Here is an 11,337-nt window from a genome sequence, read left to right as displayed (position 1 = left end):
TAAGTAGACATTCCTCCAAAGAAGACATACAGGTGGCCAAGAGGCATATAAAAAGATGTTCAGCGTCACTAATTATTAGAGAAATGCAAATCAAAACTATGAGATATCACCTCATCATTTCATATTATGATTGATAATAATCTTTCAGTGAAGTCTTAACAATTAGGTTTCTACAAAGAGGAAATGGGAATGTCTATGAAACCACACACTTTGACCAAAGTAATTTACTACCAAAATTTAAAACTTTGTCAGTCTCTTGGATATAAGAAAAAGTAATCTCATTATCGTAACATGATTTTCGTTATAAATGAGGTTGAGATTTATTACTCATATTTTTTACACATATTTTAAAAGTTTACACATATTTTTAAAAAAGATGATGTGGCTCCATGTGTATGTTTTAAAATTATCTTGCTCAAGTTCTTAGTTATGAAACATCCCACATGTTGAATATTCCAGGTCAGCAAAAGTCAAATCTTGAAAAAGGAAAAATTAAGAAGAGGTTATTTCAGAACTTCCAGGCACTTGTGGAAATATGGAATGACATTTCATTCAACAGACACCAGCTACTTTTTTTAAATACCAGAGAAATTCTCTCTGGTTTTCACAAGCTTTCAAATGCTCTGATTTAATGGTGGCAAAGGGTTCATGAAATCATGATGTGAATAAGAAAATGGAACAAATTAAAAATGCGCTATGTATACAGTTACTTTTTAATGCACGATGAGGGGAAAGTGCATCCATTAAACATGAAAACATCGTGAGATTTGATCCACCACCAAAGTCAACACAAGTGTTGTTTCTAAATGTTTAAAGATTACAGTTCCCTTTTCTCTTTATTCAAACCACAGTAAATTTTACACAAAAGTAATACAGAAATGAGATGCCAAAAGAATAGTGAAATTAAAAAATGGCTCTTTGAATATAAGATAACACAGCTTTCAACATTATTCAATGCCTATAGGCACATGAAAAGATGCTCAACATCATTAATCATTATGGAAATGCAAATCAAAACCACAATGAAAAATCACCTCAAGCCCATCTGGATGAATGTTACAAATAAACAGACAAAAATCCCTCCAAATCAGAAAATAACAAGAATTAGGGAGGATGGGGAAGGACTGGAATCCTTGTGCACTTTTGGTGGGAATATAAAATGGTGTAGCCGCTGAGTAAAACAGTATTGGTGGTTCCTCAAAGAATTAAATGTAGAATTACCATATGATCTGACAATTCTATTTCTGGATATATACCCAAAATAAATGAAAACAGGAAGTTGAACAGTTATTTGTACATGTTCATAGCAGCACAATGGAATATTGAGGGCCTCCCTGATGGCTCAGATGGTAAAGCATCTGCCTACAATGCGGGAGACCCAGGTTCGATCCCTGGCTTGGGAAGATCCCCTGGAGAAGGAAATGGCAACCCACTCCAGTACTCTTGCCTGGAAAAGCCCAGGGATGGAGGAGCCTGGTAGGCTACAGTCCATGAGGAAATTCTGACATAAGCTATAACATAATGAACCTTGAAGACATTATGCTAAATGAAATAAGACAATCATAAAAGCACAAATATTGTATGTTCCCACTTATATAAGGTACCTAGAGTAGTCAAATACATAAAGAAAATAACCATGGTTACCAGGGGCTGAATGGGGACTTACTGATTAAAGCATAGAGATACAATTGAGAAAGATAAAAAAGTTCTTGAGGTGGATGGTGGTGATGGCTGCACAACAATGTGGATGCACTTAATACCACAGAACTATGCACTTTAAAATATTCAAAATGGTATATTGTATCACAGGAAAAGTTCTTCAGATTCACATTTGCACACAGTTGGCACTGTAATTTCTCCTGGTGAAACTAGGGCTAGACAACGGTCCATCTTCTCCCTCACTCCAATTTTCTGTAGCCTCTAGGCAATGTCTAGATGCAATTCTATTTTCACATTATGGATTTAAGGAGATAGGCAGGGACCTCCCCGGTGGACCAGTGGCTAAGACTCCACGCTCCCAATGCAGGGGACCTGGGTTTGATCCGTGGTCAGGGAACTAGACCCCACAGGCAAAGAGTTCGCATGCTGTGAATGAAGATTCTGCAAGCCTAAACTAAAAGACCTGGTGTAGCCAAATAAATATTTTTTTGAAAAAGGAGATCAGCAGAGTTATTCTGCTGCCAGAAAAGTGATTTTTTTTTTCCTTTGAGACCAAACTTCAGCTGCCACCAGACCCAACAAGTTCCCTTCCATTGTCACACATCTGAGCAAGCGGAAGATGCAAAGCCCTTGGAACTGGAATTGAATTCCATTCTCTTTCTTGCTTTAACAAAGACAAATGCAAACAACTTCTCCCATGGTAATGAGCAAGACTAGAGATGGATTTGCCTCAAAAAGACTCTGAAACCACCTTTTTAGAATTTGTCTCCTGTCTCTTCTTCCCTGCCGCTGTCTTTTCTTCTCTTTGGAAAGCATGTCTTTTTCTTGAAAGGAATAGTACATCCTCCTCAAAGTGAGGGAGAGATTTCCCCTCGTGACTTTCAAATTCTTGCTCGCAAATTCTTTGGCCCCGACTTTCCAAAATTTGTCCTGAATTACACTATAGAAGCTCCTGTACCAGAGTGTCCCATTTTTTTCTGAGTGAATAAATAAAGATCCACTGAGCAGTCTGCATTTGTTTTTATGCGCTTGCCTTAGTCCCTGAATACTCTTTAGAGTGGATGAAAGGAAGAATTTATACCACGCTGTGCAAGAATAGTCTATAACCCTCATATCTCTGCAGACTAGTGTTCGCAAACAAGGCAATGCAGACATTTATGCAGAGAAACAGAGCAGTGTGCATCTTCAAGAGTGGTTTGGTGTTTCTCTGTTTTTAGACATGTCTAATTTCCAAAAGCAGATGAGGCTCTAAAGTCTCTTTTCGAATTGTTTTGCAACCCCAATCTGTGGTAGGATTATTCAGATGATTCTTTTCATCTCTTAAAAAAAAAATCACAGGCAAAAAAATGTACCCACTTAGGGGAAGTTAAGAAAAACTGTGAAACAGGGTTCATTTTCCATCACTGTTTAATGTCATTTCACAGTCCTTGGCTTCCTTCACTCCTGTTTCTTCTTTGACATCTATTTTTATGTCCTCAGTTCAGTTCAGTTCAGTCACTCAGTCGTGTCCGACTCTTTGCAACCCCATGAATCGCAGCACGCCAGGCCTCCCTGTCCAACACCAACTCCCAGAGTTTACTCAAATTCATGCCCATCGAGTCAGTGATGCCATCCAGCCATCTCATTCTCTGTCGTCCCCTTCTTCTCCTGCCCCCAATCCCTCCCAGCATCAGGGTCTTTTCCAATGAGTCAACTCTTCGCGTGAGGTGGCCAAAGTACTGGAGTTTCAGCTTCAGCATCAGTCCTTCCAATGAACACCCAGGACTGATCTCCTTCAGGATGGACTGGTTGGATCTCCTTGCAGTCCAAGGGATTCTCAAGAGTCTTCTCCAACACCATAGTTCAAAAGCATCAATTTTACGGCGCTCAGCTTTCTTCAAGAGACCCATAATTCTAACCCATGGAAAATCTGCTTTCGGGAAAAGCTCTTTGTGGGATATTTATAATGTAGAATTCTTTTTTAGGTTATGCAAAGTTTATTATGCAGTATTAAAATTTTAAAATATCAAATGTAACACTTATTCATGAAAGCGGTGATGTTGTTCAGTTGATAAGTCGTGTCTGACTCTTGGCGACCCCATGGACTACAGCACACCAGGCTTCCTTGTCCTTCACTATCTCCCAGAGTTTGCTTAAGTTCATGTCCAATTAGCTGGTGATGCTGTCTAACCAGGATGAGAGGATGGAAGCAGTAAACTACTGATATACCACATAAATGATATTTAGGTTTTTAGGCACTCCTCAGATAATTTTTAAAGATTTTGAGATACAGCAAATATAAAAAGGCTCTATACTAAAATGTAAAGATAAAAAATATAAAGGACACATACAGACCCATTGCCTAGCTTTAGATATAAAATACTACATTTGGAGAATATGAAATCCTCTAAGTGCTTCCAATTGGTCATTTAATCCTTGGACCCCAGTGTGACTCCTTCACTGGATTAAGCTTTAATGATTCTCTTGTTTTTCTTCATAGTTTTGCAAGTATAGATCTATCTATAGACATTATATTGTTTGACTTTGCTTTTTTCATTTTATAGAAATGACCTTAAATAGTGCTTGTGCTTCTGTAATTTACTTTTGGGCTTTCCTGGTGACTCAGTGGCAAAGAAACCATCTACCAGTGCAGGAGATGCAGGTTTGATCCCTGAGTCAGGAAGATCCCCTGGAGAAGGAAATGGCAACCCACTCTAGTTTTCTTGTCTGGGAAATCATATGGACAGAAGAGCCTGGTGGGCTATAGTCCAAGGGGTTGCAAAAGAGTCAGACATGACTTAGTGACTAAACAACAACAATTTATTTTAGCTTAGCATTGTTTCTTGAAATTCCTATATGTATCTACATAACAAACTAATTCATTCATTTTCACCTTGTATAGTGGCCCATGACATGAGCATATTACGTTCTTCAGTTGCTGAACATTTGGTTTGTTTTTAGTGTGAGGAAAAGATCCTTTTTCATTTTTTTCCCACATAAATAATCAAGCAATCAATTACACCACATCACAATACAGCCTTTCCTGTGGATCTGAAGGGGCAGCTTTCTCATTTATTCATTTCCATTTTTGAGTGAGTCTCTTCTGAATTCTTGGATATGTTTTGTTTGTCTGTTTGTCTATCCCTCCTGTGTTGTGCCGTCTTAATAATTAGAGCTAAATAATAATAAAAAAGCTAACGCAGGTTGATATTTAAGATATGCCAGATACTGTTCCAAGTACTTTTTACCTGGTAACTCATTTACTCCTCATTATTACCCTGTGAAGTTGACACAGTTATTATATGGATGAGGATACTAAGGCTCAGAGAAATAAACTGTAGGTATCTAGGCAGAATTAAAATCCAATATGTACAAGCATATTGTGCAAATCTGACTCATATTTTTTTTTTTACTATGTATGTGTATATAGATAGGTAGATAGATAGATAGATAGATAGATAGAGATATATTTAATTGGTTGCATCGGGTCTTGGTCAAAGCATGTAGGCTGAGTAGTTGTAGCAGTGAGCAGGCTTAGCTGCCCCAGCGCTTGCGGATCTTAGTTCCCTGATCAGGCATTGAACCCTTGTCCGCTGCATTGGAAGGCAGATTCTTAGCCATCGGACCATCAGAGAAGTCTCCTGACTCACATTATAAATCATGATATCTGGCTGGGCATGGCTCTTCTTAAGGAGTGTCTTGGGTATTCCTAGTACTTTGCTCTTCCATGCAATTTTATAAACATCTTGCTAAATTATACATAAAACTAAATCTATTAAAAATTTCCCTGGTTCTAACAAAAAAATCCAGGCCAGATGATTTCACTGGTAAATTCTACCAAACATTTATAGAAGAATTAATACCAACCCTTCTCAAGCTCTTCCAGAAAAAGAGGGAACTCTCCCAAACTCTTCTTGCCAAAATTACCTTGATACCCAAACCAGATGAAGACACTATAAGAAGAGAAAATTACAGGCCAGTATCCCTGATGAAAAATCCTGATTAAAATATTAGCAAATTAAATTCAGCAGTACATTAAGTATCACACACTACCACCAAGTGGGAATAATTCTAGGGGAGTAAAACTGATGCTTTTGAACTGTGGTATTGGAGAAGACTCTTGAGAATCCCTTGGACTGCAAGGAGATCCAACCAGTCCATCCTAAAGGAGATCAGTCCTGGGTGTTCATTGGAAGGACTGATGCTGAAGCTGAAACTCCAATACTTTGGCCACCTCATGCGAAGGGTTGAGTCATTGGAAAAGACCCTGATGCTAGGAGGGATTGGGGGCAAGAGAAGAAGGGGACGACAGAGGATGAGATGGCTGGATGGCATCACTGACTCGATGGGCATGAGTTTGAGTAAACTCTGGGAGTTTGTGATAGATAGGCAGGCCTGGTGTGCTGCGATTCATGGGGTCGCAAAGAGTCAGACACGACTAAATGACTGAACTGAACTGAAGAATGGTTCAACATCTACAAGTCAATCATTGTGATATATAATTTTAACAAAATAAAGAATAAAAATCATAAGATCTTCTCAATAAAAGCAGAAAAGAAACATTTGACAAAATTCAACATTTTTTCATGATAAAAATACTCAACAAACTGGGTATATAGAGAATATACTTCAAAATAATAAAGGTGATATCCGACAATCCCACAACTAAAATCATGCACAATAGTGAAAAGCTGTAAGCTTCTCTTCTGAGATCAAAAACAAGAATGTCCACTCTCTCCACTTTTATTCAACCTAGTATTGGAAGCTGCAGCCAGAGCAATTATGCAACAAAAATAAAAGGTATCCAAATTGGAAAGGAAAAATTAAAACTGTCTCTATTTTAGATGGTATGATATTTTGTATGCTGTTTAGTCGCTTCAGTTGTCTCTAACTCTATGCAAACCCAAGGATTGTAGTCCACCATGTTCTCTGTCCATGGTATTCTCCAGGCAAGAATACTGGACTGGGTTGCCATTTCCTTCTCCAGATATTATGTATATAAAATTCTAAAGATTCCACCAAAAAGCTGTTAGAACAAATTTGAAAATTCAGTGAAGTTGCAGTGTATAAAATCAATATACAAAAATCAGTTACTTCTCTGCATAATAAAGCTATCAGAAATAGAAAACTGTAAGGCATTGATGAATGAAACTGAAGAAGACAGAAATAAATGAAAGATATTCTGTGTTCATAGACTGGAAGGATTAATATTGTTAAGATGTCCACACTCTTCAGAACTATCTACAGATTCAATGCAGTCTCTATCAAAATTCCAGTAGCATTTTTCACAGAAATAGAATGCTGAAGTTTGTATGGAACCACAAAAATCCATGCACAGCAAAGCAATCTTGAGAAGAACAAAGCTGATGGCACCATACTTCTTGATTTCAAACTATATTACAAAGCCACAGTAATCAAAAGAGAATCATATTGGCATTAAAATAGACACATAGATCAATGAAACAGAATACAGAGCCCAGAAATAAAGACATGCATATATGGTCAACTAATTCATGACAGGGGAGCCAAGAATATACAATGGTGAAAGGATAAACTCTTCAATAAATGGTGGTGGGAAAACTGGAAGAGAATGAAACTGGACCCCTATTGTACACCATACACAGGAATCAACTCAAAATGGATTAAAGAATAAAAAACCTACAGCCATAAAACTCTTACAAGAAAACACAGTAAGCTCCTTGACATGAGTCTTGGATTTGAAATCAAAAGCAAAGGCAACAAAAGCAAAATAAAAAGGTGGGGGTAGGGGGTGGGGACTACATCAAACTAAAAAAAAACCCCTCTGCACAACAAAGGAAATGCTATGATGCAGTTCATGGGGTTGCAAAAAGTCAGACAAGACTGAGTGACTGAACTGAACTCATGACCGTAATTATTTTTCAATATATCAAATGCATGCTTAAACTTACACAATGAATGTTATATGTCAATTATATCTCAATATAGCGGGGAAATTATTTCATTAGTATTGTATTGAATCTAAATTTATGTGATTGAGTCTTCCTAACCATTAACATTATATTTCTGTCTGTTTATTTAGGCTTTAATAATTTATTTTTAGCAGATTTTATAATATTCTGAAAATTGCATATCTTTTGTTAAATATATTCCTGTGGACCTTATTTTATTTATGCTACTGAAAAGGGTGTCATTTTAAAGTTACATTTTCGGTTTGTTGTTGTTTAGAGGAAACACAATTGACTTGAAACAGTTTTTGGCTTGCTTCTGGCAATGACAGAATAAAAGAGACCAGATTTACCCTTCCTCTTCAAATAACTAGGAAAATAGACAAAATATAGGAAACAATGGTTCTCAGACATTGTACAATGCACAGCACAGGAAAGTGATTGCTGAGAGATAAAAACAAATGAGGCATGCCCAATGAATGTCTCTGGTTACTGTCTGGGAGTTTCCAGACCACAGTGAAGGGAAAGGACACCCAAACAGAGGTCAGCTATCTCTGAGTGGAGAAGACAGAGTTCAAAGTTGAGGGAGGCAAAAACAAGGATTTTAGGGAAATGTATCACAAGAGGGAACTACACAGAGGTATGGAAATGCATGGGGTATTTCCTCTGATGACAACAGAATTACAAATCAGTGGCAGAGAGCTATTTGAAAAATCTCCAAATGTTAAATAACTCATGAGTTAAAGGAGAAATAGACCCAAAGATCAAGTTGGAGAAAACTGATGTCTTGACAATATTGAATCTTCCTACTCATGAATATGAAATCTCTCTTCATTTAGTTAGATATTTGACTTCTTCAATCAGAGTTTGCAGCTTTTTTTCTCATATAGATCTAGCTCATAGTTTATTAGATTTATACCTAAAGTATTTCACTTTTTTGGTATTAATGCAAAAATAGTATTATGTTCTTAATTACAAATTTGAATCCTTCAATGCTGGTATATAGGAAAGGAAATGACTTTTTTAGTATTAATTTATGAATTTATAATAATACAAATTTATATAATTAATACAATATATTACTAATTATATCAAGATTAACATAAATGTAATAGTAAATGTATTGATTAATTCTTAATAACATCTATTAATGCCTATATATTATATAATTACTATACTATCAATATATAGTTATATTTGCATAATTATATTAATTAATATTAATATTGATACTAATATATTGCATCCTCCTACCTTGCTACAATTGCTTATTAGTTCCAATAATTGTCATCTCTTTGGGATTTTCTCACTTCCAAGATCTTATTAAGGGGTTTGGTAAAGAATCTGCCAATGCAGGAGACATGGGTTCGATCCCTGATCCGAGAAGATCCCACATGCTGCGGAGCAACTAAGTCTGTGCGCTACAGTTACTGAGCCTGTGCTCCAGAGCCCGAGAACTGCAACTTCTGAAGCCCGTGCACCCTAAAGCCGGTGCTCAGCAAGGAGAAGCCACGGCACCGAAACTAGAGAGTAGCTCCCTCTTGCCGCAGCTAGAGAAAAACATGTGCAACGAAGACCCAGAATGGCCAGAAATTTAAAAAATAATAAAATTATTTTAAAAAGATCTTACTAAATTTCTTGCTTGTCCACTGCTCACTGAAATGGGAATACAAGTTTAAGGTGAAGAGCACCGGATTTCTCCCATTGATATCCTATCAACTTTGCTACTTTTACTGACAAAACTCTTGGGTGTGGATTTTCACCTTTCATTTCAAGCCATCCCTCTCTGACAGTTAAACTGCTAGTTTTCACATCCAACCCCACTCATGTAAAGCTACAGATGGCATCTGCCAAGGTGCTGCTTGTAGTGGGGTGTCTGGACTAACTCCAAGTATGAAGATCACAGATTTCTACCATTCCCACTCAAAGTTCTAGAGGTTTTTCACGAAAAAATGCTTCATAAGTATTGTTTGTGTTGGGTCAATTTCCAGGACCCTGATATATTTTTGAAATTTTGTCCAGTCTCTACATATTTTTAGGAGAATGAATTTAATGATTTTTTAATGACTTCAAATTTTTTTCTTTATCATTCTTGTCCTGCAGTTTCATAATAACTTATCTAGCTGTAATTTTATTTTTACTTTTTCCCACTTTGGATTTTTTGGTCTTGTGAATCTGAGAATTGTTCTATCATTTCTGGAAAATTCCCAGCCATTATTGTACTTTTTCCTTTTGGTTTGAGATTTAATTGTTTTGGGCATCTTGATTGAGATGTAATTCACTATCTTCTCAAATTTTGTTCTACCCTGATTTTCTATTATTTCCAAAGCTAGAAGTTGACAAACAATGATCCATGCCCCAAACAAGGTATGTTGTCTTTTTGTAAGTAAAGTTTTATTGGAAAACATCCAGCCTCATTTGTTTACATGATTATCTACAGCTGCTTTGCACTACAATGGCAGAGTTGAGTATTTCTTGGAGTATTTTTCAGAGTACCATTTTGCACGGCAATGACAGGGTTGATAAAGCCCTTGTGGCCCATGAACCCTAAAATATTTGCTATCTGATATTTTTACAGGAACAAGTTGCCCCCTCCTGTCCTAAACCTCCCAATCTGACATGTGTTCTACCCGCCCCCCCCCCCCCCATATTTTCTTCATCTTTAAACTTTAATTCCTACCTCCTCTTTGCCTATGTGGCATCCTTAATTATTAATCTATCTTCTGATTTACACATTCTTTCTCCAATTAGCCTAATCTTATGTTTAAAGCAATTCTTAAGTTCAATTATTATATTTCTCACTTCCAGAATGCCAATTTCTTTTCAAATTTCATATTGAATGTTATACAACTTTATGATGGGCCTCCTTGGTGGCTCAGCTGGTAAAGAATCTGCCTGCAATGCAGGAGACCCAGGTTCAATCCCTGGGTCAGGAAGATCTCCCGGAGAAGGAGATAGCTTCCACTCCAATATTCTTGCCTGAAGAATCCCATGGACAGAGGAACCTGGTGGGCGACAGTCCATGGGGTCACAAAGAGTCAGACATGACTGACTGACTGACTAAAACACAAAACGCCCAACTTTATGGTACTTGCTATATGCTTCTAGCTTCTTTAGTGTATTAAAGACACAAAACTTACATATTCCTGGGGTGAAAATTCTAGTTCTGAAATTCTTTACTTTGTTATTTCTCTTGACTTTTGCTAATAGTGTTCTACTCCCTTGTGTTTGGTAAATGTTTTTGTGAGCTCATGCTCCTTGGAAACCTTTTTCCTAAATGTGAGGCTTAGGTTTAAGATGCATTCTTTCAGAGAAGATTTGCATTTTTCCTGTCAACCACCTGGGAGACTATCAACTTGATGCTGCTTTACACTCAAATTTTGCCCTTTTTCGGGTGGTTACAATGGTTACCTGGTAGGACTGAGCTTCATGCATTTTACAAACAGATATTTTCTTTCTCCTGCTCCTCGCAGAGTGAAGGCTGAGGCAAGCAATTTTCTCTATTAATTGTCTATGAGATGTGGGATTTTTAAATACAATCCCCTTTCTTGCTTTTTATCTAAGTCTCCAATCTATTTGCTCATCTGCTCTGGTCCTTCCTTTCTTTTTAAAATATTTACTATTTTTATTTTTGGCTTTGCTGGGTCTTCGTTGCTGTGTGGACTTTTCTCAAGTTGTGGCAGGCAGGGACTACTCTCTCATTGGAGTGCGTGGGCTTCTCATTGTGGTGGCTTCTCTTGTTGTGGAGCTTGGGTTCCAGAGTACAGGCTCA

The 11,337-nt window shown here is 37.2% G+C and overlaps 1 non-coding gene across 1 annotated transcript; it reads left to right on the top strand.

The window, feature by feature from the left end:
* The first annotated feature begins 1,331 nt into the window (after nucleotides 1–1,331).
* On the top strand, nucleotides 1,332–1,403 carry TRNAC-ACA. The gene has a single exon. It is a non-coding gene; the product is annotated as a tRNA-Cys (tRNA).
* The last annotated feature ends 9,934 nt before the right edge of the window (nucleotides 1,404–11,337 follow it).

The sequence above is a fragment of the Cervus elaphus genome, chromosome 23 (genome assembly GCF_910594005.1).
Source record: "Cervus elaphus chromosome 23, mCerEla1.1, whole genome shotgun sequence".
In the NCBI taxonomy this organism is placed as follows: Eukaryota; Metazoa; Chordata; class Mammalia; order Artiodactyla; family Cervidae; genus Cervus; species Cervus elaphus.
The sequence above is the reverse complement of the archived record's forward strand: the minus strand, read 5'-3'. Positions and strand labels throughout refer to the sequence as shown.